Here is a 27,017-nt window from a genome sequence, read left to right on the forward strand (position 1 = left end):
GGGAATGCTTCCAGTTTTTGCCCATTCAGTATGATATTAGCTGTGCATTTGTCATGAATAACTCTTATTATGTTGAGATAGGTTCCATCAATACATAATTCATTGAGTTTTTACCATGAAGAGGTGTGGAATTTTATTGAAGGACTTTTTTGCATCTATTGAGATAATCATGTGGTTTTTGTCATTAGTTCTGTTTATGTGATGGATTTCATTTATTGATTTGCATATGTTGAACCAGCTTTGTATCCCAGGGATTAAGCTGACTAGATCGTGGTGGAGAAGCTCTTTGATGTGCTGCTGGATTCAGTTTGCCAGTATTTTATTGAGGATTTTCACATCGATGTTCATCAGGGATACGGGCCTGAAATTTTCTTTTTTTGTTGTGCCTCTGCCAGGTTTTGGTTTCAGGATGATGCTGGAAGCATAAAATGAGTTAAGGAGGAGTACCTCTTTTTCTATTGTTTGAAATAGTTTCAGAAGGAATGGTACCAGCTCCTCTTTGTACCTTTGGTAGAATTCGGCTGTGAATCCGTCTGGTCCTGGACTTCTTTTTGTTGGTAGGCTACTAATTACTGCCTCAATTTTAGAACTTTTTATTGGCCTATTCAGGGATTCGACTTCTTACTGGTTTGCACTTGGGAGGGTATATGTGTCCAGGAATTTATCCATTTCGTCTAGATTTTTTAGTTAATTTGCAAAGAGGTATTTATAATGTTCTCTAATGATACTTTTTATTTCTGTGGGATCAATAGTTATATCCCCTTTATCATTTCCTATTGCATGTATTTGATTCTTCCCTTCTTCCTTATTAGTCTGGCTAGAAGTTTATTTATTTTCTTGATCTTTTCAAAAAACCAGCTTCTGGATTCATTGATTTTTTTGACGGGCTTTTTGTGTCTCTATCTCCTTCAGTTCTGCTCTGATCTTAAATCTTGTCTTCTGCTAGCTTTTGAATTTGTTTGCTCTTGCTTCCCTAGTTTTTTCATTTGTGATATTACGGTGTCGATTTTAGACACTTTTCTGCTTTCTCTTGTGGGGATTTAGTGCTGTAAATTTCCCTTTACACACTACTTTAGCTGTGTCGTATTTTACTTTTTAAGCCCTCAATCTTTCTTTTTCATCATGACAGTCTTGACTGTTTTATGTTTATGTAATGTAAAATAGACTACACAATTTTTACAAAGATTTTACAAAAATATTTTATTGAGAATGTATAAACCTGTCAGTCAATTAGAGGAGAAGTTACACTGCAGTAATAAATAGCCACAAAGCAAAACCCCAAAAGACATCCAAATCAGAATAAAACAAAACATTTTAACAAAAACAAAAAGAACAAACTGGCAACAAATATGTGAACTTTATATTACAAAGATGCTCACTTCTCCACTCTAAAGAGAGCTTTTAGAATTTGATTTAAAATGTGGCAAAGACATTATCCCACACTTCACAGAAAAAATAAATTTAAGCAGCTGTTAACACATGAACGTATTATCAAGCTCAGATATAATCAAAATTAAATATTTGACAAGAGATTCTACAGTTTGGGAGAAATAGAAAAGTGTTTTTTTCTTTTCCCCAGGCCCACAAGTCTAGTTTCTGGGTCTTCCTCACTATAATGGGGTTTGTCATCAGCTCCCCAAAATATGGGAAGCACAGAGCAGGTGGTGGCTGAAGGTGGGGTATCCTGTGAAACCATATTTAAGATCAGAGCCCTTGGTCCATTGTGTTGTAATCAGCTGGCTCAGGAAAGAACACCTGGCTGTCCAGAGCTCTACACCTACTGCACTGGGTGTGACAGGAGGCCTGAGAACCCATGGGTCCCAAACCCACCCCATCCCAAAATATCATCCAGTATTGAGAACTCTGACACCAAATTCTCACAGAGCATATGTTTATGCAGTTTTACATTTAATTTCTCATTACATTACAGTTGGGAAACTGAGGCCCCAGAAGAGGCAGATGCTGGTCCAGGTCTCAGGAGGTGGGCAGGCTCCAGAGCATTAGAGAGGGCTCCAGCTTCCTAGGCCTTGGCTCCGTCCCACCTATCAGGTTTGTTTTGGAAATTAGAGTCTGTAGCTACACATTCAGGAGCACAGAAAATGAGCAGATTCAGGGTTCTGTTCACATGGAGACCTCTCCATGTCAGTTTCAAGATAACAGGACTGGGGTTCTGCATCCAGCTCTGAGGGCAACTGGAAGTAAAATGAGCTATGCTCCACTTCAGCCTAATGTAGACAGTGCCTACAGGAAAGCCTGTTTTCTTCCTTATAAATAGTGGTGCCTGAAGTGGGTGACCTCAATGATTTCACATACTCATAAGTGTCTGCCAGCCTGGATTCTTGCTCTGAGACTGCAAAAATGCACCCACTCTCTGCAGATCCTTCAAATCAGAGGGAGGCATGGCCACTTGAGAGGCATCTTGGGTAGATGAAGATGAGACAGAGTTAAATGTGCCAGAGCATTGGACTCTGAGGCTGATGTCCACGGAAAATCTCAGCTACTGTTGGGTTCTTAAGGTCCTCATTTGAAAGTGGTAGAAAATAATTTCACTGGATAAGGGGAGGATACCTCATGAGTAAATAGCACAACCCAAAAGGTGGAGGCAAAGAGAGGGCAAAACGGGATTCCTAGGTCACTCATTATACTTGGGGCCTTCAGATCCTGCTACTTTATCCCCTAGGACCTTGAAGAACCAGTGTCTTGAGGACAGAAAAATCAAGATACCAGATTTGTTCCGTAGTGCTCCTGCATGGGGCTGTAGGGTTAGTGATGGCCTGGAGGTGGTTACAGCCTGCTCTGTTTCTGGTGCCCACTGAGCTTTGCTGGAGCAGCTGGAACAAGTAAGAGTCACACACCTCATGTTGTTATCAGTGATCTCCGCATTATCATGTGGTCAAAAGAGGAAAGGATATTAGAGATCCCCCATGTAATCACTTAGCCAGTCTTTTTTTCCTTGCACTCACCCTTTGCCAGCTACCCTGGTGGGTCCAACATGTGGTACAGAATATTATTACATGATGCCTGCACCCCCCAATGCAGGACCAAACAGTCTGAGGACCGCTGGACAAAAGCACTAAAGCAAGTATTTGTGAAAGAAAAGAGCAAAGACTATAATATAAAGTAGATTATTGAGAAGAAAAGCTGGAAAATTATTGCATGGGAGGACCTCAGGCCTCACTGAGGTGACTTTTAATCCATGATGACAGCAGGGAGACATCTGCACAAGCATGTGTCAGGGAGAAGCCACCCTTAGTGAAAAGACTCATAGGTGTGAGTTTGGCAGAGGTAAAAAGGGAATAGTTTGGCTGCAGACAGCCTGAGGAAGAGATAAGCAGAGGGATGGAGAATCCTAGGGCCTGGGAGATGAGGTTAGATATCTGCTCCTTTCTGACAACATTGCCCTAAAACTCAGCACTTTTCAACAACATATAATATCTCCTAATTTGTGTGGGCCAGAATCTGGACACAGTTCAGCTGGCTACCTCTGCCTTCAGGTCTTTTATGAGACTGGAGGCTGTGGTCTTAATTGAAGCTGGACTTGTAAAGCATGAGCCTTTAAGCTGACTCATGTGAAAACTGACAGGGCTTAGTGTGGACAGAGAGCCTGACTTTCTTTCTCTCTACTCGTCTGAGCACCCCCTCAGCCCTTTGTTATGTGGGTCTCTACATGGAGCATCTCATAGCATTGGAGCTTGCTTCCTGTGTTTGAGGAATACAATGGAGAGAGAGAATTGGACAAAAAGGTTTACACAAAAAGAGACAGAGAGAAAGATCGAGGGCGCAAACAAGAAAAACCCAGTAGGAGAAAAATTAGAGCTTTAAAAAAATCTTGACGGTGAGGTGTCTCACACCTGTAATCCCAGCACTTTGGGATGCTGAGATGTGTGGATCGCCTGAGGTCAAGGATTTGAAAGCAACCTGGACAACATGGTGAAACCACCGTCTCTTCTAAAAATACAAAATGAGCCAGATGTGGTGGCGCATGCCTGTAATCCCAGCTACTTGGGAGACTGAGGGAGGAGAATCAATTGAACCTGGGAGGCGAAGGTTCCAATAAGCCGAGATCACACCACTGCACTCCAGCCTGGGATACAAGAGTGAAACTGCGTCTCAAAAAAAAAAAAGAAAGAAAGAAAGAAAAAAAATTTGAGAGTTACTATAATTTTTCTTCTATATTTGTGTTAAAATTGTAACCCCCAGCGTAATGCTATAAGGAGGTAGGATGTAATTAACCCCTTAGGGTGGGACCCTCATAATAGAGATTACTGGCTTTATACAAGAAACCGCAGAGGGCTCTCATCCTCCTGCAAAATGAGGGTAAAACCTGAAGTGTGCAGGCTGAAATTCAGAAGAGAGTCATCACCAGAGCTCAACCATGCTGACACCCTGATCTCAAATTTGAACCTCTGGAGGTATGAGAAATTAAGTCCTGTTGTCTATATACTGCCTATCTATGGTTCTTTGGCATAGCAGCCTGAACTAATACAAAAGTGATATCCTTTTCTGTATTTCATTGGACAGAAGCTGAATTTGTACCCCCTATACTGTTTAAAAAAAGACTTAAAAATGGATCTTCAGAATGAAAGATAGGAAACGGCTTGTTGAAACACTAAAATTTTAACTGCTATAACATTTTTAAACATTGGCTGAAATTGTTGGAACCAATATGGCCAACTGAAGTACATGAAGCATCAGTTTGCAGATGTTGAAGCCCAAATTTCCATTGTGTGCTTCATACTAACTCTCCCTGAATTTGCATGTGACCTGTGAGGAAGCAAGAAGAGATGACTGTGTATGTCTCATGACTTTCCATGTTCCTACTTTCCTTCCAGCAATCCCCTACAGAACCCACCTTTTGGCCTTTTCTAATCACTGCCTTAAAGCCAGTAAAACAAAACAAATTTGATCTGAACTCCTATCTCCTTGTTAGCCAACCTACAAGATGATATTTTCCTCAAAACCGAAGGGCCATACTACTGGCATCAGGAAGTATTCCATTTTATTCAATAAAAAACTGAGTCACTCACCACCAAGTACTGAGAGACTTTGTGAAGACTTCCTCTGTCATAGACATGATAAGGCACATGGATATGATTCTAAATATAAAGAGAAAGCACTAGAATGTTGAATTCCTGTATTAGATCATTCTCATACTGCAATGATGAAGTACCTGAGACTGGGTAACTTATAAACAAAAGAAGTTTAATTGACTCACAGTTCCACATAATTGGGGGGGACACCTCAGAAACCTTCCAGTTACAGTGGCTGACAAGTGAAATGAGTGAGAGCAGGGGATGTACCAGATGCTTATGAAACTATCAGATCTCGTGAGAACTCACTATCACAAAAACAGCATGAGGAGAACCGGTCCCCATAATCCAATCGTCTCCCCTCAGGTTTCTCCCTTAACACCTGGGGGTTATAATACACAATGAGTTTTGGGTGGGGACAGACAGCTAAAATATATGAATGCCAGTGGACAGTATCTACATTTAATTTCAACTTCATACTGGAGCAGAATGAAAATGAGGCCCAGTGGAGAAGTGACATTCCCAAGATCACCCTGCCAGACACCAGGCCTGTTTGAGTTGTGGCCCATGCTACCTCCCACCTATTCTCCTAATGCTTCCATGTCTAAGTGTGTGCATTATCTACAGGTGACACTACATCATTATTTTTATGTATTATCTTATATACACCTAATACATTCCCCAGGAAGTAGATGTTAGCATCATCCCCACTGTGCATGCTAGGAGGCTGGGGAAGCCTTGAATACAGTGACTTTTACTGGGTCCCAGAGACGGTAAGAAAAAGAAGGTTATGTTCCAGCTGTCTCTTCTATCCTGGAACCCAGGCTGCATTTAGGTCTTTCCAGGGAATTAAGGGGAAGTTGTGTTTGCATAATTGTGTACAAATAGAGTTGACATGGAAGAGGAGACTGAGCAATCAGTAGCATAGTGGGGCTATGTCTTTCGGAAACAAGGGGCCCAGTAGATGGAACCTTGAAGAGTTTAACACACTTTCTTGGTGTCAGAACCCAACAGCAGTTAAGAAACCAGGAATCCACATTCTTGAGACAGCTCTGTATCCACCTCTGTTGGTGAGAGTTGCTCAAGAGAGTGAGATGCTCTTTCATTGTGCCCTGAAATTTCTGAGTTTCAGCCTTACAAAGGCTCAATGTAAAAGTCTTATCTGATAACACAGATGTAACTGATGTCAACTGAGCCCTCATCACTGATGTCCCTGGCTATTGGCCGGGTGAACCTACATATAACACAGGGCAGCCAAGGACAGGCCCCTCCATGCCAGCGTCTCTTGTCAACTCATCTGGGCAGTCCCACACCACTTCTTAGTACCATGAGTTGGATGGGGAGCAAGAGGGAGGGCACTCTTCTTGGACTGAAGTAGATTGTCTGGTGTTGGAACTCTTGTGTACCTGTCATGTTCATACCTAGGCCATAGCTGGCAGAATAAAAAGAAGAAGGTTGGAGAACGAGTCTGTGTACTCAGATGTGAATTCCAAGACTTTAGCTTGTCCTCTGGTTTCCTTCCTTCATGGAGATTTATACAGATTCTCCTTATGGGCCTAATTTGAAGAGCAGAATTTCTTTTCTTTTCTTTTTTCCTTTCTTCTCTTCTCTTCTCTTTTCTTTCTTTCTCTTTCTTTCTTCTTTCTTTCTTTTTTCTTTCTCTTTCTTTCCTTCCGTCTCTCTCTTTCTTTCTTTCCTTCTCTCTCTCTTTCTTTTTTATTTATCATGAAGTCTCACTCTGTTACCCAGGCTGGAGTGCAGAGAAAAACAGAATTTCTAATGGAGGTGTCACATACGGTCAAAGTAAGGCAGATCACAGACTTTTCTTTGCGTGGTTTCTAGGCACATTTACAAAGCTGCATTCAGATTGATGAGGAGCTTCATCATTCACTTTGATGTGGCCAACTCCTCCCTCTTTTTGGAAAAAGAGCAGGTGCACTAAACCAGCAAACACAGCCAGCACTGGGCTGTGCTGAGAGCAGCCACATAGGGGTCTCTAGAGACAGAAAGCCGAGAAGACCGGGACACACCCAGGACCCAGACTCAAATATGAAAAATCTCTGGGCTTTGTCCTACAGCCTTCCCATGAGTAACTCATAGTCTTGTTCCAGTGGAATCTGGCCTTCATTCGTCTCAGTGGCAAGTTGGTTATATGGAAAATCTCTGTTCACTCACTTGGGTGAATAACAGTAAAGACCTTTCTACTGTTTTCACTTTACATTAGACCATGAGTATTTGTGCCTGTGGCTGCAGTTTGTGTTAGTTTCCTGCCCAGGTATCTCCTGCAGCATGCAGCTTCAGTCCTATCGGACCCTCAAAACTTAAAAGCTAACAGTATTACTAGGGAGGATTTCGCAGGAAAATGGAGAAAGGGTTACACACAAAAAAGGTTAAACTACTCTATGCATGTTTCTGCAATGTGTTATCTCAAGAATTCATCTCTGTAGCCCATCAGGGCAGGAGCGGGGCTCTCACCTGTTGATAATATTCCATAAGGGAGGTTCTTCCCCACAGTGTTTAGTCTTCCAACGCTGGTACAGCCTGGCATGATAACATCCTACTTTCATGTCGGTCATGCTGCAGGGAATATTCTGTGAGTGTCCTAATAGGCTGGAATCATTTGCTAGGGTGAACCCCATCTTTGGTGCTCACTGTTCTGTTATCTTGTAATTAGCTTTGTTCTCAGCAAATCCATGTCTATTTTATTTATCTGTTTATTTACTTATTTTTCTGTATGGAAAAACACATTTTTTATTTGCTTATTTATTTAGAGACAGGGTCTCCCTCTGTCACCCAAGCTGGAGTACAGTGGTAGAGTGGTGTGATCATGGCTCATTGCAGCCTCAAACTCTTGGGCTCAAATGATTCTCTCACCTCAGCCTCCTGTGCCACCATGCCTTGCTAGTTGATTTTAATTTTTTATAAAGAAGGAGACTCATTATGCTACCCAGGCTGGTCTCAAGCTCCTGGGCCCAAGCAATTCTCTCATCTCAGCCTCCCAAAGCACTGGGATTAAAAACATGAGCCACTGTACTGAGCTGTGCCTACTTCAAAAGACAGAAAATAAAAAATAAATAAATCGTTGCCAAATTAAAAAACAAAACAATAGTTTCCAGGTCTTAGACAAAGACAATTCTCTGTCATGAAGAATGGCGAAAGGTTTATTTAGCTGTTAAAATGATTTGCTTATATTTCAAAGAAGCAGAGAAAAAAGGTACATATAAAAGTTTTCCAGGCCAGGCATGGTTGTTCATGCCTGTAATCCCAACATTTGGGGAGGCCAAGGCAGGAGGATCTCTTGAAGCCAAATGTTTGAGTCCAGTACAGGCAACATGGTGAAATTCTGTCACCATAAAAAAATAAATAAAATAAATATGGCTGGGCATGTTGGCTCATGCTTGTAATCCCAGAACTTTGGGAGTCAGAGGCAGGTGGATAATGAGGTCAGGGGTTTGAGACCAGCCTGGCCAAAATGGTGAAACCCTTTCTGTCCTAAAAATAATAACAATAAAAAATTAGCCAGGCATGGTGGTGTGTGCCTGTAATACCAGCTACTCAAAAAGTTGAAGCAAGAGAATTGCTTGAACCTGGGAGGCGGAGGTTGCATTGAGCTAAGATCATGCCACTACACTCCAGCCTGGCCCACAGAGCAAGACACTGTCTTGAAAAAATAAATAAATAAATAAATAAAGTTAGCTAGGCATGGAGGTGCATGCCTATAGTCCTAGGTAATTAAGAGGTTGAGGCAGGAGGACTGCTCAAAGCCAAGAAGTTAAGGTTATAGTGAGCTATGATTATGCCATCGCACTTCAGACTAAGCAAAAGAGTAAGATTCTGTCTCAAAAAATTAAAAATAAAAGTTTTGTAAATTACATTGTTTAAGAAAAGGGAAAAGAAAAAATATCTTTTTTTATTTTCAAATGGGAGAATAGAGCCTCTCATTTCTAATTTGTATTTCCTTCTGCAAAAACATGGTCTAGGCCCATGGTCTTGAACTACTGAACATCTGAATTTTAGTAGGTGCTGGATTCAGGCAACTTAGGGGTGGCTTGGACACACTGAGTGCACGTAAAGAAAAAGGTTTGAGGTAAACTAAAAGGTAAAATAGGGGAAGGTGCTATTAAGAACCCACAATTGGGAGATAGCACAGGGTTGGTGGAAGGACTGGTTCATGCTACAGATACTGACCAAGGTGAAACTTTGCTCTGACTTATTTCTATGTCCATGCAGGAAGATGAGATTATGATCAGGTGGCACAGAAACCTGGGATGGTGAAGAAACCAGGTTGCCACTGCAGATTCGGTGTCTGAGGTAGAGCATATGCCAGGGGTCTTGTAGGCACGTGTGTGGGTTTTTGGTTGGAAAGTCTATGAGGAAAGGTAGGATGGGCAACAATCTTGATGCCGAAGCCCTGCCCTGGGAGGGGCTTGACCACATCAACATGCGGTGCGTATGTTCAGTGGGTGAAAAACATGTGGTGGCCTCTGGTTGGCAGGAGGGCAGAAGTCATCTGTTCTCAGAACTTCTTCCCTCAGAGTCCTCGGTCCTTCTCACACTGGGAGGATGCCTGGAAACACAGGGCAGTTCATGGTGTATTAGCCTGTGTGCAGAGCAGAGCCTACCTTCCCCGAGACACCTGGAGTCTCTCTCCAGCGGAGGCCCCCACATTGTCTTTCTTTTTACAATGCTTTTGATCCTAAATGTGGAAAGTTCCCTGAAAAGCCAATGATTCTCCAACACCCATTTGTTGCCCCAGAATTTAATTCTGACACAACTTAGAGTTCGCACAGACCCCACAAATTCAGGGCTCAGTCCCACATCACCTCTCTCACTGCAGAGGAGAGTTACACTTCCCTGAAGCCCATCTACACTTCTGAGCGACCTCCTATAAATCTGAGACTATCATAAATCCCTTTTCAAGTTAAATAATTTGATAGAATTACTAAAAAAAAAAAACCTCAACAAAATAACTGTAATTATATTTACTACTTTATTATAAAAATATAACTCAGAAACAGCCAAATTGAAGAGATGTGTAGGGCAAGGAACAGTTGTGGGTGAAGGTAATCCTGGAAATAGCTATATTTAAAGAAATTCCTCCATTCTTTACATTCTCAAAGAACAGCTTAGTGAAGAGAAGCGTGCTTGCCCTGATGACTTTGAGGATGCTCCCCACTGTTTTTTTAACCTATCACAAAGATGGACACAGATTGCAAATTCCCATTTTTAAAAATGAACAACCATTCAGTAATTTAGTCTTCAGTGGTCAAAATAACATACTCTTTACAGAAACTTTGCTTGTTTCTCTTCTTCCAACCAGCCCCTGAACTTTGACTCATCCACAGCTTCAGCAAACCTACAACCCTTATTTATACATACCCCTCCTAAGAACAGGCTGACTTCAAGGTGAAACATTATCTTATCTGGGATCTGATTTTGCTACACTTCATCCTGTGTTTCCTTTCCAACCTTCTTTGTAAACTTGTTTTCTCCTCCCTATGAAATAAAGCCCTTTTCCACCTAACCTTTGAGATCCTCAAAGATCTAATCATTTGTACTTTTTCTTTGTTACAATACTTCTTAGGTAACTTCATAGACCAAGTCTAGAAACAGTCTCAGGACAATAACAATTCCATTCTAAAAAGAATCTCCCAACATTTCTTCTGTCTCAACCTCAACTGCATCTGCCTGTGAACTTCCAGTTTACCAAGGCTCTATATCTTCTGGCAGTGACAAAGGCGCCTTCCGTGGTTGGTGTGAGTAGGCTTGGACACTTGCAGGGCAGACACCCAGGAATAATCAACTGGGCCTTCAGTGGTCCTCTTTTGAAGGGTCAAGGTGGGCCTTAGCTTTTAGTCAATGGTCTGAGACTTCTACTTACCAGTTAGTCATTCAGTTTTCAATTTAAAAAATACTTCATGTTTGAAGAATCCAGCAAAAATTATTCAAATCTAAGGTATAAAAGAGAGGAAATTACAGCCGGGCATGGTGACTCATGCCTGTAATCCCTGCATTTTGGGAGGCCTAGGTGGGCAGATGACCTGAGATCAGGAGTTTGAGACCAGCCTGACCAACATGAAGAAACCCCGTCTCTACTAAAAATACAAAATTAGCCTGGTGTGGTGGTGTATGCCTGTAATCCCAGCTACTCGGGAGGCCGAGTCAGGAGAATCACTTGAACCCAGGAGATGGAGGTTACAGTGAGCAGAGGTCTTGCCATTGCACTCCAGCCTGGGCAACAAGAGTGAAACTACATCTAAAAAATAACAGAATAAAATAAAATAAAAACATTATAAGGGGCTTGTATCTTATAACTCATCAAGAAAAGCCAAAGTATCTATCCCTTTCAGAAAATAAATATGTAATTTAATTATGTTCATAACAAATCATTTAGTAAACAATTAATCATATGTGAACACTTCCAGGAGGTGCCAAGTCCCAGCTCCTAAAACTTAGCATTACCCTCAAACACCCAGATGGCAGCATATGGAATAGAGATATTCACTTTCACAAGTTCTCTGTTTTGAAAAAAAGAATAACTTATGCGATAAATATATGTAATTTGACAATTAATCTACCTCATGTGCTTGCAGATATGTATTCATTTCCTACCACCGTAGTGGAAGAGAGACTATCCCTGTCTTTACACCTGGTAGCATTTCCAAAAGTAAGCTGTGAGATTCTGCTTGAAATCACCTCTCAAACAAATAAAAAACAGACCTGGGAGACATGCTACACTCATTCTGCTGAAGAAATAGGTAAGTAACAATTTTTAACAAATGAAATATATTACTACTTAATTTTATTCAAAATTCACCAACTTAATGTGCTTTATATTTTCATACTTTTGAAGCTCTACTGATAAAACATAATTTACAGTTAATGAAAAAGTGAAGTTAAAATAAATACAGTCATATTTTCAAGGTGACAAAATTAGAAGGTGACAATGCTGATTGAAACACAGACATATCTGACCCAAGGGTCAAGTCAAGCCATTCTATTACTTGGGGTATTTTCTCTGCTCCCATCTGGTTCAGTGAAGTGGGTCATGAGCGTCCTACCAGGAGCCGCTACGCTGTGCTCCACCGTGTCTGTGAGGTGCATTTTACTTTGCAGGTTTTTGCACTGCCTCACTAGGTTGGGTTTCTTTGTCCTTTGAAATATTTTCTCTCCCTTCACCAATCTGAGGACATTTTTTCCTCAATATCAGCATCCAGTTGCCTGGCCTGCAATGTGTCTCTAAGGAATGGAAACTAAGCGTTGGGGTAAGAAATTCTTAATGTCCTAAGGGGTTTGCTTTTAACGCAAAGGTATACCTGGAGATTCCTTCCAGGTATAGTGCATCCAACCACTCCAAAAAGAGGCTGCATTCCCATACCTTGGGCTGTTCACTGAGAGGAGATGACACAAGGGATGCTATTTACTAGACACTTCAAGAGTCATGACCAGTGTTGGTGTCTTGGGGATTCTCAAACAGTTTTGAAACCCAAAACCAAGAAAATAACACAGGATGGCTGAGGATGTATTGCCCTGTGAGGTTTCCAACATGAAACCTCAACCCAAAGGCATTCTGACGGGGTGCCTGTGCCAAGGGAAGATTAAAGAAAGGGGCACAAATATTTTCTTTCCTTTTTTTTTTTTTTTTTACTGTGGATTGTCAGGGGATTATTATCTGCTTTCACGTCCTGTAAAATGTTCACAAATGAAAATTTTTTTAAGGGTCATCCACTGCTTTTTGAAGAAATGCAGAATTAAAATACTGTGTCTAAAATGTACAATAAAGAACAGTTGATAATGTTGTGAGTTACACAAGGTTAGTTAGTGTTGGTGAGTGCCAGGAAAGAACTGGAAATTTAAAATCTGATTGCAAGCCAGAGTTAGGCTGTGGTAACAGGGTGGTAGATTTGAGGCTCTTCTTGCCACGCATTTGGAAAATGAATGAGAAAACTAATTCTCTTTTGGAGTGTTAAAACAACTAAAAAACAGGCGATTGCGTTGAGGTGGCTCTAGTGTCCTGAGCTCTGAGTGGAGAGACAGGCAAAGGCCTCCCTAGATCAAAAAGCTGCCCATTCTTCTCCAGCTGTGCATCTGATTAGATAATTTCCACTCCAGCACCCATGATTGGATATAGTTCAATTCCCCACCACGCCCCCTCAGACCATGAGTGACATATGTGATTTGACACTGGATTGAATAAAGAAAGAATTATAGGTTTTTCCTGGATCCTTTACTGGCAGGGCTTCCTTCATGCACTGGACACTGGCCGTACCTGTAAAATACTTGCATTTACATTTGTGTGTAAGATTATTTGAATTTATGAAAAATATATATGTGTTATTCATACATGGAAGCAATATAATGACAATTATTTTAAAATTTCAGATTTTTTACTTTCCTGGCACATCCAGGTTTTAGAGCAGGCAGCCTGAGATTTCAAAAATGAGGCAATTCTCTAAGAAATAATATGTGAGGCACATGTAAATTTTAAATATTCTAGTAGCTACATTTTAATAAATACACCAGGCATGCTTGCCTGTGCCTGTAGGTCGAACTGTTTGGGAGACTGATGTAGGAGGATCATTTGAGGCCAGGAGTTTGAGACCAGCCCAGGCAGCATAGAGAAAGCCATCTCTACAAAAAAAAAAAAAAACAAAAAAATTGAAAAATTAGCCAGGCCTGGTGCATGCCTTCAGTCCCAGCTACTCAGAAGGCTGGAGGTGGAGGATCTTCTGAGCCTGGGAGGTCAAGGCTGCAGTGAGCCATGATCACACCACTGCACTCCAGCCTGGCTGACAGAACAAAACTCTGACTCAAAAAACTGATCTCTGGAAAGGCATTTTCTTTTTCTGCAACGTAGCCAACTAGCTAAGTAAGTATTGAAGCCATCCTTTAATTTTTAACCGGGCAAGAATATTTTCTAAGACCCCGAACTCCAGATATGCGATGGGGCAAATCCTGAAGCATACATGGATATCTCTCACAGCTAAAGCATCCCTCACCCCTATCCAGCGCTTCTTACCCCTGGCGCAAGAGAATCACCTGCGGGGAGGAAAACTTTCAAAATCCCTTAAACCCAAGTTGTAATCGATCAATTAAATCAGAATCCTCGGAGCTGGATCTGAAAAAAATACGGTTGAAAGTTGTGCAGATGATTACAATGTGTAGACAAGCCACAAAACCGTGGCTTTAACCAGCAGCTTTTGTTAGAAATGATTTCTCAAATGAATGTAAAAACGTTTGCTGCTGAATTGTGACCTTTCAATTTTACCTGCTTTTCCTGCACAGTATATTTTGCAGACCCAGGCTGGCTTCTCCTTCTGTTCCTGGTTCACCCAGTGCAGTGTGTGCTCATTGCATCCTGTGCACGCGTCACTGTGCTGTGTGCTCCTGCCTAGGTAAGCATCATTCTTCGGGGAGAACATTTCTGAAAACAAAGCTGCATTCCAAAAAGTTAAAACCATGCTAGTTACTGTACTGAGGTAAAAATTAAAAGACCTAGGGGACTCATCCAAAAGTTAAAACATAAATAAATAACTTGGAACATTAATATACACCTGATGATGTCCTGAGTGAACACGCCCCACTTTAAAACAAAACAAAACATTGCTATTATTCTAAAATATTAATTTAGGATATTTATGCAAATATGTACTATTTAAATATTTATTGATGAATAACATGCATACAGCAATATAGGAACAAAATATTTATGGAATGCTTGATGAATTATTACTAAATAAATACACTTGTATATGTAAGAATCAGATTTGCTCATGCCCTTGACACTTTCTCCTTCCCAAAGGTAACCAAGACCTTAAGAGCTAAGTGTAGATAAACTTTGTCATTTTCTACAAGTGTTTTATTACAGAACATTAAAAACGTATACACAATACAAAAAAAGGATAGCAGACCACTCATCCAGCTTTAACAGCTACTAGTCATGTGTCATTTTTGTTTCACCTATACTTCCAGCCATTCCCACCCCAATTTCATTACTTTTTAGGCTTTTTGGATAAAATGTATATTCATTGCAAGGTACAATGTGAACTGCAAATAGTAGAGAGATGTGGTTTCACCATGTTGGCCAGGCTAGTCTTGAACTCCTGTCCTCAGGTGATCCAACCGCTTCGGCTTCCCAAAGTACTGGGATTACAGGCATGAGCCAATATACTCGGCCTGAGAATTCATATTTCTAACAAAGTACAAATCCATAGGGCACATGACAACTGCAATGTCTATCTACAGTAAATGCAGTTTGATGAATAAAATGAAAGGCAATTGACCTAAGGTGAAAAAAAACCCAAAAAAGTATCAAAGCATGGGTACTATGTGCTATCTGTAACAGCATTTGGTTAAGAATAACAAACAAACCAGTTTTATCATTTTAATAGCCGAAATTGGCAAAATTTCTACTTTTTCTTTCATAAGAATGCTCTTTGCAAGAAAAAATTTTCATACAGTGAGAGCAAAAATGGCAACCATTTGCAAGTAAATGTCTTATGAAATTAAGTAGCAGATATCAAGCTCATGACCTTCAGATAGTTACCCCTAACTCAATCATTTACATAGCAAGTGCAGATAATTTTCATAGCTCCCTATTAAAATTATATTTGAATGCCCTTACGAATTGTGACTGTTTTTAAATAAAGTTGACCAACTAAAATTTTGTATATGACATATGATAAATTCCCCTTCAAGTCACCTCACATTTACTTAATTTTATTAGGCAGTGTTTATCTACCACCCAATAATACTTGAGGATTCTCCCTCCATTTGCACAGGCATCATACCTGGGGAAACAGGGATTCACAAGACCCAGGCTGTTCCCTACATATGTTTCCTCCTCCGACATCAGTTCATCAGTCAATCAAGTCATGTGAGAGTGGAGGCCATGTATTCCCTCTTATTCTTGGGCACTCTCCTCCAAGGAGGAAAATGTCAGGAGGTCCTGTTAGAGGATGCACTCTGAGAGGCCAGGCTCCCTAAGGTGTGAGAGTTCTAACCAGCAGGTGTAGACTTTTCAGGAGTGAGGAATGAGGCAGGCAATCCAAACCTGGAGCTTCATCACTTTTTGTTTCATCTCAAGACAATTCTGAGGGGCTCTTTTGGAACGTGTCTGGAAGGTGAACGTTGAAGAAGAGTGTGGGCTTTGATGTGACTCAGATGAGATCTTTCACGGGGAGGAAGGAATTCAATGCCCAGAATCTGGGCTGGTGTCTTTGAGGTCAGTAGGTTGCGTCTTTGTATCCAAGTCCATTGTTACTAGGTTGGAGGCTGGAGATTCTAAATGGCTTCCAGACCGCCTCTCTGATTCTCTTTGGGAGATGGGGTCTCAAAAAGACAATGTCAGTATTTTTGGGAAATTCTAGAAAATCTGCTTGGAAACGTGGGAAGAGCTCTTGCCTAGTGCCTAAATGCTCAACGTGCAGCTGTAGCCACGTAGATGCTTGGTAGGTATAGAGCTGGGTTTGCATTTATATCAGCAAAACCTATGTCAGAGTTGAAGAAGTAGTCAGGAAAAAGTGTCTTGGTCGCAGGCCAGGGAACATCTTAAAAGCAAACTTCTAGCCTGCTGACTCTTGGCAATGAGTGTTGGATCCTGGCTAAAGTGCCTTGAATGCAGCATGAGGCCAATCCATGAATCCAACTTCTAATGCAGAAATGTTAATATTTTTTCAGTTTGAATCAATCATGGTGAAACTATCATGCTATTGGTTTGCTTACTTTTTATTATTTCATATAAAATCTAAGACAAAATACATTAAATGCTTATTGACATATGTATTTATTCTTCATCTGGCTGATAATATCTGCCTAATTTTAAACTTTCTTCCATTTTGTAGGTTTCAACTTATTTTATTGTAAGATACTGTTAAATCTAATACAGGCATTGTCACTTTTACATATAATTTTATTTTATTTCATATATTTCCTATTGGCTTTTTACATTTAAATTATCTACCACTTCATCATATAAAAAGCTTCAATTATATTTAAACAGTAAGTCTTTGGATTTTTTTGTCTTGTAATTTCCATATTACATAATAATGAGATAAACGTTAATGTTTTCAGGGTATTTTAAATTTTAGATAATTACTCATTGTATTCATGTGAAATTTGTTTTTACTGCATGTGTGGGTTGGAGGACTGTTTTCACTTCTGATTCATCTTTACTCTTATCTCATCAGAGCTCATACCTCTTGTAGTTGGGGGATTGCAGTTTATCATTCCAATAAATGGGGCAAATTCAATAATAACATAATACAAATGAGTTTGAATGCAGGACAGGTCTTCAAAGCATACACAACATGGGCCTACATATGTACAACAATAATAATTTATAAGTTACAGTTTGGATGGAAAGTAAAAGTACAGAAAATTTGTTAAAGTAAATTAAAATGGAGATCATGTCTCAATAATCTCTGAGCAGACAAAATCAGTTAGGTCTCATAAGTGATCTCAACCTTGCTTGATTTGCAAATACAAACAAAACTTAAATTATTTCTTGTAGCTGCATATTTAGAAAAGAGAAATGAAGCTCAACCAGTCAGGAGTAGCCAACAACCTTATATAAATAGAAACTGTCCAACAAGGTAAACAGGCGAACAAAAAACAATTAAAAAAGTTGTGCTACCACCAATCAAATGATTTCTTTGTTTCTACATTTTTCAAATAAATACTTGCTTCTTACACTGTCAATGAAGCACTCAATATCTTTCCATCTGATATTTTATAATTTATCAATTTCTCTTACTCAAATAAACACTTTGCAATTTCATTGTCTCTTAAATTACTTTTTAGCAGAATAAGCTAGGAATAAATATTACAAAAATGTGTACGGAATATGGAAAAAACATAGAAAGTTTATGAAATATATGAATGTAGACATAAGCAAATAGACAATTTGTATCATATTCTTAGTCAGCAAAACTCAATATTATCAACATCAATTGTCCTTAAAGTTATTTATAAACTCAATTTTGTTCCTGTATTGATACCATTAAATATTGCAAGTACACGTTACTATAAAATATTATATAGATGAAAACGCAAACAAGAATAGACAAGAAAACTCTGAAAAAAAAAAAACACTGGCAAGCCCTGTGAAAAATCTTGATTGATTAAAAAGCTCATAGATCACTGAAACTAAAAATTCAGAAATAAACCAAAGTGCCTAAGAAAGTGTCATACTGCATCTTGGCTGCTATAACAAAATACCTTAGACTGGGTAAAGGATAAATAAGAGAAATGTATTTTTCACAGTTATGGAGGCTGGAAAGTGCAAGATCAAGGCAGCAGCAAATTTAGTATATTGTGAGAGCCCTGTTCCCCATAGATGGTACCATCTCGCACACGGGACAAGGGCATTCCCTTCAACTTCCTTTGAAAGAGCACTGATTCCATTCATGAAGATGAAGAACTCTTGGCTTCACCACTTTCCCAAAGTCCTCACGCCTAAAATTATACACATAGGAATTTGAAAGGGGACATAAACATTCAGGCCATAGCAATAAAAACTACATGGGTGATGGCATCATTTATACATGAGGTGTAAAAATGTGATGTTCTTAACACAAAGGAAATAAATGATTTATTCTTCATGGCATATACCAAAATAAAGGTCCAATGGAAATATTTTTTATAAAGATAAATCTATATGGCAAAAAATTAAGTGTTGCTAAGGTTAACCCTACAGGTTGCATCAGGATTTTCAAGGTTTCCAGGGATGAGCAAGGCCCTGGAGTTTCCTCCTGTGACATTTTCCTGGAAGTTGCTCATGCTGTTATTCCATTTGAAAGTAGATAATATTGTTTGTTTCTCTTCCAATATTTACTAAATTCAAAATAATATAGGGCTCTTTACGCATAATTCTCAAACAATCATTCAGTCAGTGGGGCTCTGCTGAGGAAGAGCACAGACACATCCACACAAGTATAATGTTCCTCAAATAGAGGACTTCTCCTTGTGCTGGAGCCACCTATGTTGCACTCGATCAGAGGCTTTCCCAGGCAAGCATTTCTCTGCAGCCCTACCACAGTCTTAACCCTGAAAATCCGACTCAGAAGGTGACGGATGAACACCCACCCTAGCATTCTAATCTAATGGATCCTCTCTTAACAATCCCTTTCAGGGATCTGGGATCTTTCCTGGATTCTTCGACCACACACAGCTAGGCTCAAAAATTTGGACAGAAACTTTGATCCTCATTGGCCCTCCTGCCCTGTCCTACCAGCTTCTCTAGAAGTATGCTTCTCTAATTGTTCCTGAGAGACTCTATCTAAGGGTATCAACCTGTGCCAATATAATTGATCTCATAAAGTGAGAAGGGAAATAGGCAAGAGTCCAGCTAGCCTAGAAGCAGTGTCTAGGGTTCCTTACCTGATTTATGTCTCTGATTTACCTAAATATTGACAAATACAGATTCACCTCTAGACAGTAGAAAAACAGAAGGAGAAATCCCAGTTCATAGAGGAAGAAGAAAATGCAATCAATGCTGTCTAGAGTCCCACTTAAGCTCAGCCACAGGGTACTAAGTCTCTTCAGGGAAAAGCAACTGGTGTCCATCATCTGAAAAACTGTGGCCTGGAACCATGGGCACCGAGAGTGCACACTGCCCACTAGAGTTCCATGCCTACATCACGGAGAGATAGAATAGTCTCAAAGGATTCTTAAGAGTAATGTTGGGACCAAAAGGAGATGAATCCACAGCCTCTGCCTTACCGTCTGATCTAACTAATAGTATTTCCAGACCTTTCTGTGGGCTGCGCCAGGGGTTGTTCAGAAAGGAAAAAAGTTGTTAATGTCCCACCGTTTCCCGTAGCTTCCGAGGTCTGTGTTGTTCACTCCCTAGGTTCCAGGTTGTTTTCCCACTACTTCCACAGAATCAGTGTGTCTCATTCCTGTACCTATAATTTCATCTTTATTCTAGTCGCCCTCTACTTTTTCCTAGACATTTTATCTAGTAGAGCCAGGTAAAATAGAGACAAGAATATTTACATAAATCTTAGCTGGAACTAAGTTGGAGTCCCATAACTGCTACTAGGCTGAGATGCAACTCAGAGGATACAAAAGCCAGGCTTGCCTAGAATTGCAGTTATGGGAAAGAAAGTCACATTTCACCCAGGAATTATTAGCACGAAATTCCAAGTTTGTGAAATAGATTCCTAGATCCCCCAAACATTTCATCCTTATCTTGGAGGCAATCAGGAAGAGATAATAAACCATACCTAATCAACAAATTATCTAACCAACATGTGTGGAAAAGGAGGGAACATCATAGAGTTGGCTCGTTTTAGTACATGTGGTCAAAAATGCCACGAAGTCAGAGCTCAATTGGTCTCAAAAGCCTAAAAGATGGCACAGATTAGCTTCAAGGGACACATGGTATGGATGGAGTCGGCTTACTGTTATGCTGAAGATGTCCAGAGTGGTGACTGATATCTCAAGAAGTGGGCCAAAAGTCCACTTCTGGTTATTCTGCTAGGTATGGTCCAGGAATTGTTCAACCACGAGACAAGTAGGTCAACTTTCACCAGCATCCCCAAATCTGGCTTGCAGTATTAGACTCTGCGTTAGACACAGATTTAGCTTCAATCTGCAGCTTGATTGTTGTCACTCTCTAGAAAACAAACCCTTACCGTGGACTTCTAGAGGAGTGATCCAGTTAGATCAGCATCTGAGATTGTTTCCGGTTTGCAGCCCAAAAGACATTCAGACAGTCTACAGTTTCCATTGTAGACAACCAAACATATAGAATATGTGCAATTACCCCAAACCCTGAGTTCTGACCTTTGAGAGGAGCAACCACTCATGTCAGGTTCCGTATGGCTGGCACAGATTAAACAGCCACAGCGGCCCAGTGGACATCATGAGGTTTCACCTTCCCTGACTCATCTATGGACCAGGACCAGTCATATAGGAAATACCCAGTAAATTGGGGGCCCCACAGGGACAGCAGCTTTGCTTCAGAGGATAAAAGGAGGCATAAAATTTCTACCAGCTGGGGATGCTCTAGCCCTCTATGGGTGAAACTGAGTTTGGCAGGGGTTCTGCAGCAAGCTCTTAGCTGACTTTCAAATCAGTGTAACCAGTAGTGTGTCACTGAGTCCAAAAGCCCAAAGAACACCTCTAGGAGGAGGCTAGTCCTTTACTGGAGGTTCCAAATGCCAAAATCAACATTTTCTTGACCTCAGGATGAATTGATCAATGCAAATCTCCCCAAATATTTTCACTAAACCTAAATTGGAAAGTGAGACTCCAGATTTTTTAACCCTCACTAAAAATAAATATCTGATTTTTTCAACTGGGATCTATGTATGTGTCTTGGAGCATGCCTTTACCAATCAGCATAAAGTTACAACTCTCCTTGCGCCTCTACTTTCTACTTGTGCAGAGTTTAAAATGCAGAGGTGAGAGCTTAGGGTTTTCTGGGTCTTTTGCTAAGCATGTACCTGACCCTGAGCATCCCCATTTCCCCATTTCATTCTTGACCCCGAAGACCATTATCACAGTCCTAATTCCCAGCAGCTTTTCCTCCTAGAGCATTTTGGCACGATTCTTCTTAGACCCAACTGATATCCCTTGTTCCTCGTAGACTGCGTAGTTCATTTCCATTTAAATGCTTGTACAAACATTAAGCCATTGATTTAAGATTTATCTGCATTTTAAATTAAGTAATGCTGCTCTTAGCCTTCCACAGGACTTGAGGGTTATAAAAAAAAGGAAGAAAATAATTATTTTATACCAATAGTATGAAAAAGAGACTGGGAATGACTATATTAATAGCAGACAAAATAGACTTAAAAACTTAAAAGGGACAATAAGACATTATATAGTCATAGATTGTCCATTTGGCAGGAAGATAGAAATAGTTTAAACCCATACCTAATAATAAAACATTTAGATATAGAAAGCGTAAGTGAACAGAATTAAAAGGACAAAAAGGCGGTTCTAAAATAATAGTTGAAGGAGTTAATACTCCACTCTGAGTAATGAATAGAAAAATGAGATAGATGATAAATTGGGAAATAGAGTTCTTGACTAACTCAATGAACCAAATCGATCTAACAGATATATACAATATACTCCATCCAACAAAAGAGATTACACACTCTTCTCAAATGCACATGGGGAATTCTCCACGATGGGTTGTATAGTAGATCTCAAATTAAATCAATAACAGAAGAAACGTTAGAAAGTTTACAAAATTGTATAAATTAAACAACATACCCTTAAACAACCAATAAGTAAAGGAAGAAATCACAGAGGAAGTAGGAACATACTTACAGAGGAAGAAAAATAAAAACAAAACACATCAAAAGTTATGGGAAACAGCAAAAACAGTGCTAAGGTGAAAAGTTTGCAGCAAAAATACATTTAAAAAGAACAAAGATCTCAAATAAATAATAACTTTATCACCTAGTAAATTAGAAAAATGAGACCAAATTAGATGCAAAGCAAAGAGAAAGAGGAAAATATTAAAGATTTTAGCAGAAATAAATGCAATAGAGATTATACAAACAATAGAATTCCAAAACACCAAAAGTTCATTCTCAGTTCTTCAAAAAATTAACAATTGGCAAACTTTCAGCTACACAGACAAAAAATTAACAGCATATTCACATACTAAAATGAGAAATGAAAGTGGGACATTACTACTAATTCAAAGAAACAAAATGTTTAAAAAAGTGTGCTGTGAACCATGATAGGATGATAAATTGGAAAACCTAGATAAAGTGGGCAGATTCCTAGGTATACAAGACTTGATTACAAAGAAATACAAAATCTGAATAGATACAAAACTACTAAGGAAATGGAATCAGTAATTAAAAACCTCTTCATGAAGAAAGGCCCTTGTTTTGTTTGCTTCATTAGTGACTTAGATCAAGCATTTATAGAACTAAAATCCTTTCCAAAGTCTACCAAAAGCCTGAAGAGAGCAGTTCCAAACTTATTCCATGATGCCAGCATTAGCTCATACCAAAGCTTGACAAAGAGACGACAAAAACCCATAGACTAATATCCCTTATGAACACGGATGCAAAATTATTCAGCATCATCCTAGCTAACTACATTCAGCAGCATACTAGCAAGATTACAACCCATGACCAAGGGGAATTTATTATTGGAATGCAAGGAAGTTTTAGCATATGGCTGGTTTCAGTGCAGTGGTGTTTACAAATAATTGATCACAGCCAGTATAGATTTCTTTATGTTTTTCCACTGTCACTGGTTCACTTAGCTAGTCTTTCTTAACAAAAGTTTAAGCATATGAAAATTAATCAATGAATATGCCACATTAACAAAATTTTTAAAAAGTATTCTCTCATTAAGACAGATAATGTATTTTACAAAATTCAAAATATTTTATTATAAAAACAATAAATTAGGAATAAAAGGAAACCATCATTGTAAAATTCACATATAAAAACCCACAGCAAACAACATATTCCAGAGGAAAAGATCAGAATTCTTTCCTCTAAGCTCAGAAGACAGAGTGAATGTCTGCTCTTGCCAGCCGTTTTATTCAACACAGTATTAGAAGTTTCAATCAGAGAAATTAAAAAAGACAATGAAATAAACTGCATCAAAGTGTGTACACAAAATATATTCTTATATGTAGAAAATCCTTAAGATTCCACACAAAAATACTACAACTAATAAATTCAGCTGAGTAGTAGCATACAAAATCAACATAGAAAAACAAACCGTATTTTATGTAGTAATATGAATAATCTGAGAAGAAAACTCTGAAAACAATTCAATTTACAATAGCATCAAAAGAATAAAGTACTTAGGAAGTAACCAAGAAGTAAAATGCCAATTACTTTTGTGTAGATATCAAAGAATCAAGTTTTAAGTTTATGGAGAATCTCAAAGATCCTTAAATTGCAAAAACAATTTTGAAAAAAAAATACCAAAGCTAGAGAAGTCACACTTAATGATTTCAAAACTTACTACAAAATTCCAAAATAGCATGCTTCAAAGAGACTAATGGAGTAATATACAAAGCCAATATAAATAAACCCTCATATATATGGTCAAATGATTTTTATGGGAAATGAGTGATGGGGAAATTGGGTACCCACATGCAAAAGAGTGAAGCTGGGCCCTTAACTTCTACTATAAGAAAAAATTAACTAACTGGATCAAAGACCTAAATGTAAGAGCTAAAAGTACAATATTCTTAGTATAAAATATAGGTAAAACATGTCATAACAGTGGATTTGTCAGTGATTTTTTTTTTAACAGGACACCAAAAACGCAAGAAACAAAAGAAAAATAGATAAATAGGACTCTATCCAAAATATACAAAGAACAATCCAGCAATAATAAAACAAACTAATTGTTTATAATATGGGCAGAATACTTAAACAGACATTTCTCGAAAAATTATGTGAAGTGGCTAATAAGTCCGTGAAAAGGTACTCAACAAAACTAATCATTAGTAAAATGAAAATCTAACCCCAAATGACATACCATTTAATACGCATCAGCATAGCTACTACCAAAAGAAAAAAAAAACAGAAAATCACAAGTGTAGGTGAGGAAGTGGAGAAATTAGAACACTTGTGCACTGATGATGGAAATGTAAAATGCTGCAGCTGCTATGAAACAACAGCATAGTAACCAAATAATTTACACACAAAATCACCATATGATCCCCCAATTTCACATCTGTGTATCTAGCAAAAGATCTGAAAGCAAAGACACAAAATAATACACGTACACCTAGGCTCATAGCAGCATTACTCACATCACCCAAAAGGTTTTTAAATTACCTGTGTTGTTTGAATTATGATCAATGAATAAATAGATAAAATGTGATTTATACATACAGTGGGATATTATTCAGTTATGAAAAATAAGGAAATTCTGACACAAGGTACGTCGTGCATGAACCTTAAGGACATTGTGCAAAGTGACATCAGCCAGTCAAAAAACGACAAATACTGTATTATTCCACTTATGAGATACTTAGAGTAGTTAAATTCTGGAAACCCCACATACAAGAGTGGTTCCCAGGAGCTGGCGGGGGAGTAACAGGGAGCTGTTATTTAATGTGCATAGAATTTTGGTTTTGGAAGTTGAAAAAATATCCCTATGAATGGGAAAAATAGTTGCAAAACAATGTGAGTGTAGTTAATTTTTCTCAGCTGCACACTTAAAATAGCTAAAATGGTTAATTTTATGTATACTTTGCCAAAATGTAAAATATATTTTTAAATAAACAAACTATAGCTATCTGCAATACCATGAATTAATATCATAAATATAAATTTGCATAGAAGAAAGTAGATGTAAAAGTATACATATTATATAATTTCACTTACATAAAATCCAAAAAGTGAACACAACTGAGGTTCTGGACTCCAGTAATAATGAAGTAGAGTAGATTGTTGAATAACTGTTTCACAGATAACTATAATAAAGCTTAATAAAATACTATATTTTGCTATATAGAAACGCACACTGTTTAGAAGAACTGAATGAAGATTTTAGCTGTGACACTGTAGAAGAGATAAGGATTGGGATTTGAATCTATTCAAATTAACTCCCTCTTAAAATAATACTTTTCAAAGAAATACAACAGAATCCAGAGTCCCTGTAGTTCCTATTACACAATTTAAAATTTCATGAGATGCGTGAAGAAGCATGAAAATGTAATCGATTCACAAGATAAAAAGCAGACAATAGAACCTATTCTCAAGAGGTGCAAGATGCTGTAATCAGTAGATAAGATTTGAAAGAAGCTATTGTAAGTACGTTCATGGGGGTGAAGGAAAACAGTCTCATGACAAATGACAAGATGTGAAACTGTACACTCCCAGTCTTTTGGTGACAGGGCTTTGGGACTGAGGAGGGAAATTAAAGAAAAATAAAATTAAAAAGAAAGAGAAATAAATTTTCTTGTATTAGACTGACTTGTCCCAGAGGCATCAACAGGCACAGCCAGACCCAGGAATAGTCTTGATAATATTATCTAATGTGCTCTGGAGGCTCTCCCAACACTCCCCCAACATAGGGAAAAGAAAAACAAATTTCCTTTGTTTTACGGAATGAGTTTATAGGTTCTTGTTCTCTGTAACTCGTGAGTTCAAGTATTCTGTTTTATCGAAGAAGTACAATGAAAGTCATGAGAAGCCTGAGTAGGCTGAACTGCAGCTGCTTGGGCACCATACTGAGGGTTATAGGAGAAGCCCATGCCCAGGGAAACCTAGAAAATGGACATGTGGGTTGCTTGGCAACGGTCATGTGCAATCCTGTCTTTGTCCTGCCTCTGTATCCCTGCTTTCACGCCACTGTAAGCTTGTTTCAAGCTAGCCCACCCCCTTTTGCGAAGTGTGTATAAAAGTCAAGTTCTGTCTGTGTTCCGGTCCCAGTCTTTTTGACGTGAGTCAGCTGGTCCTGAGTTTCATGCGCGTCCGTGTGAAGAGACCACCAAACAGACTTTGTGTGAGCAATAAAAGCTTTTAATCACCTGGGTGCAGGCGGGCTAAGTCCGAAAAGAGAGTCAGCAAAGGTAGATAGGGGTGGGGCCGTTTTATAGGATTTGGGTAAGTAAGGGAAAAGGGGGGGTTGCTATCTGGCGGGCAGGAGTGGGGGGTCACAAGGTACTCCGTGGGGGAGCTTTTGAGCCAGGATGAGCCAGGAGAAGGAATTTCACAAGACAATGTCATCAGTTAAGGCAGGAACAGGCCATTTTCACTTCTTTTGTGGTGGAATGTCATCAGTTAAAGCAAGAACCTGCCATCTGGATGTGTACGTGCAGGTCACAGAAGATACGATGGCTTAGCTTAGGCTCAGAGGCCTTATACTGAGGGCACTCAATAAAAATTATCCTGTTTCAACCCGAGGTCTCTCTCATCCTCCTGAATCCCGCAACAGGAGAATTCCAGCATGCACCATGTTCACAGGACAGTGCGCGGTCACTGAAGGAAAAGTGGGGCTGGGAGGGTTGTGTGCAGCTGTGAGCACCTCTTGTGC

At 39.2% G+C, this 27,017-nt stretch overlaps 1 long non-coding RNA gene across 2 annotated transcripts in view; it reads left to right on the forward strand.

Moving 5' to 3' along the window:
• The window catches only part of LOC129530474 (uncharacterized), a 47,053-nt gene extending 25,372 nt beyond the window's left edge, over positions 1–21,681 (forward strand). The window contains exons 3-5 of one of the 2 annotated variants that reach the window (XR_008675841.2): positions 11,624–11,788; positions 14,316–14,425; positions 15,812–21,681. This is a non-coding gene — a long non-coding RNA (uncharacterized lncRNA). Of the gene's footprint in view, positions 1–11,623; positions 11,789–14,315 lie in introns of both variants that reach the window. The other variant, XR_010132437.1, reaches the window with a different exon arrangement.
• The last annotated feature ends 5,336 nt before the right edge of the window (positions 21,682–27,017 follow it).

This window comes from Gorilla gorilla, chromosome 22, assembly GCF_029281585.2.
Source record: "Gorilla gorilla gorilla isolate KB3781 chromosome 22, NHGRI_mGorGor1-v2.1_pri, whole genome shotgun sequence".
Lineage (NCBI taxonomy): Eukaryota > Metazoa > Chordata > Mammalia > Primates > Hominidae > Gorilla > Gorilla gorilla.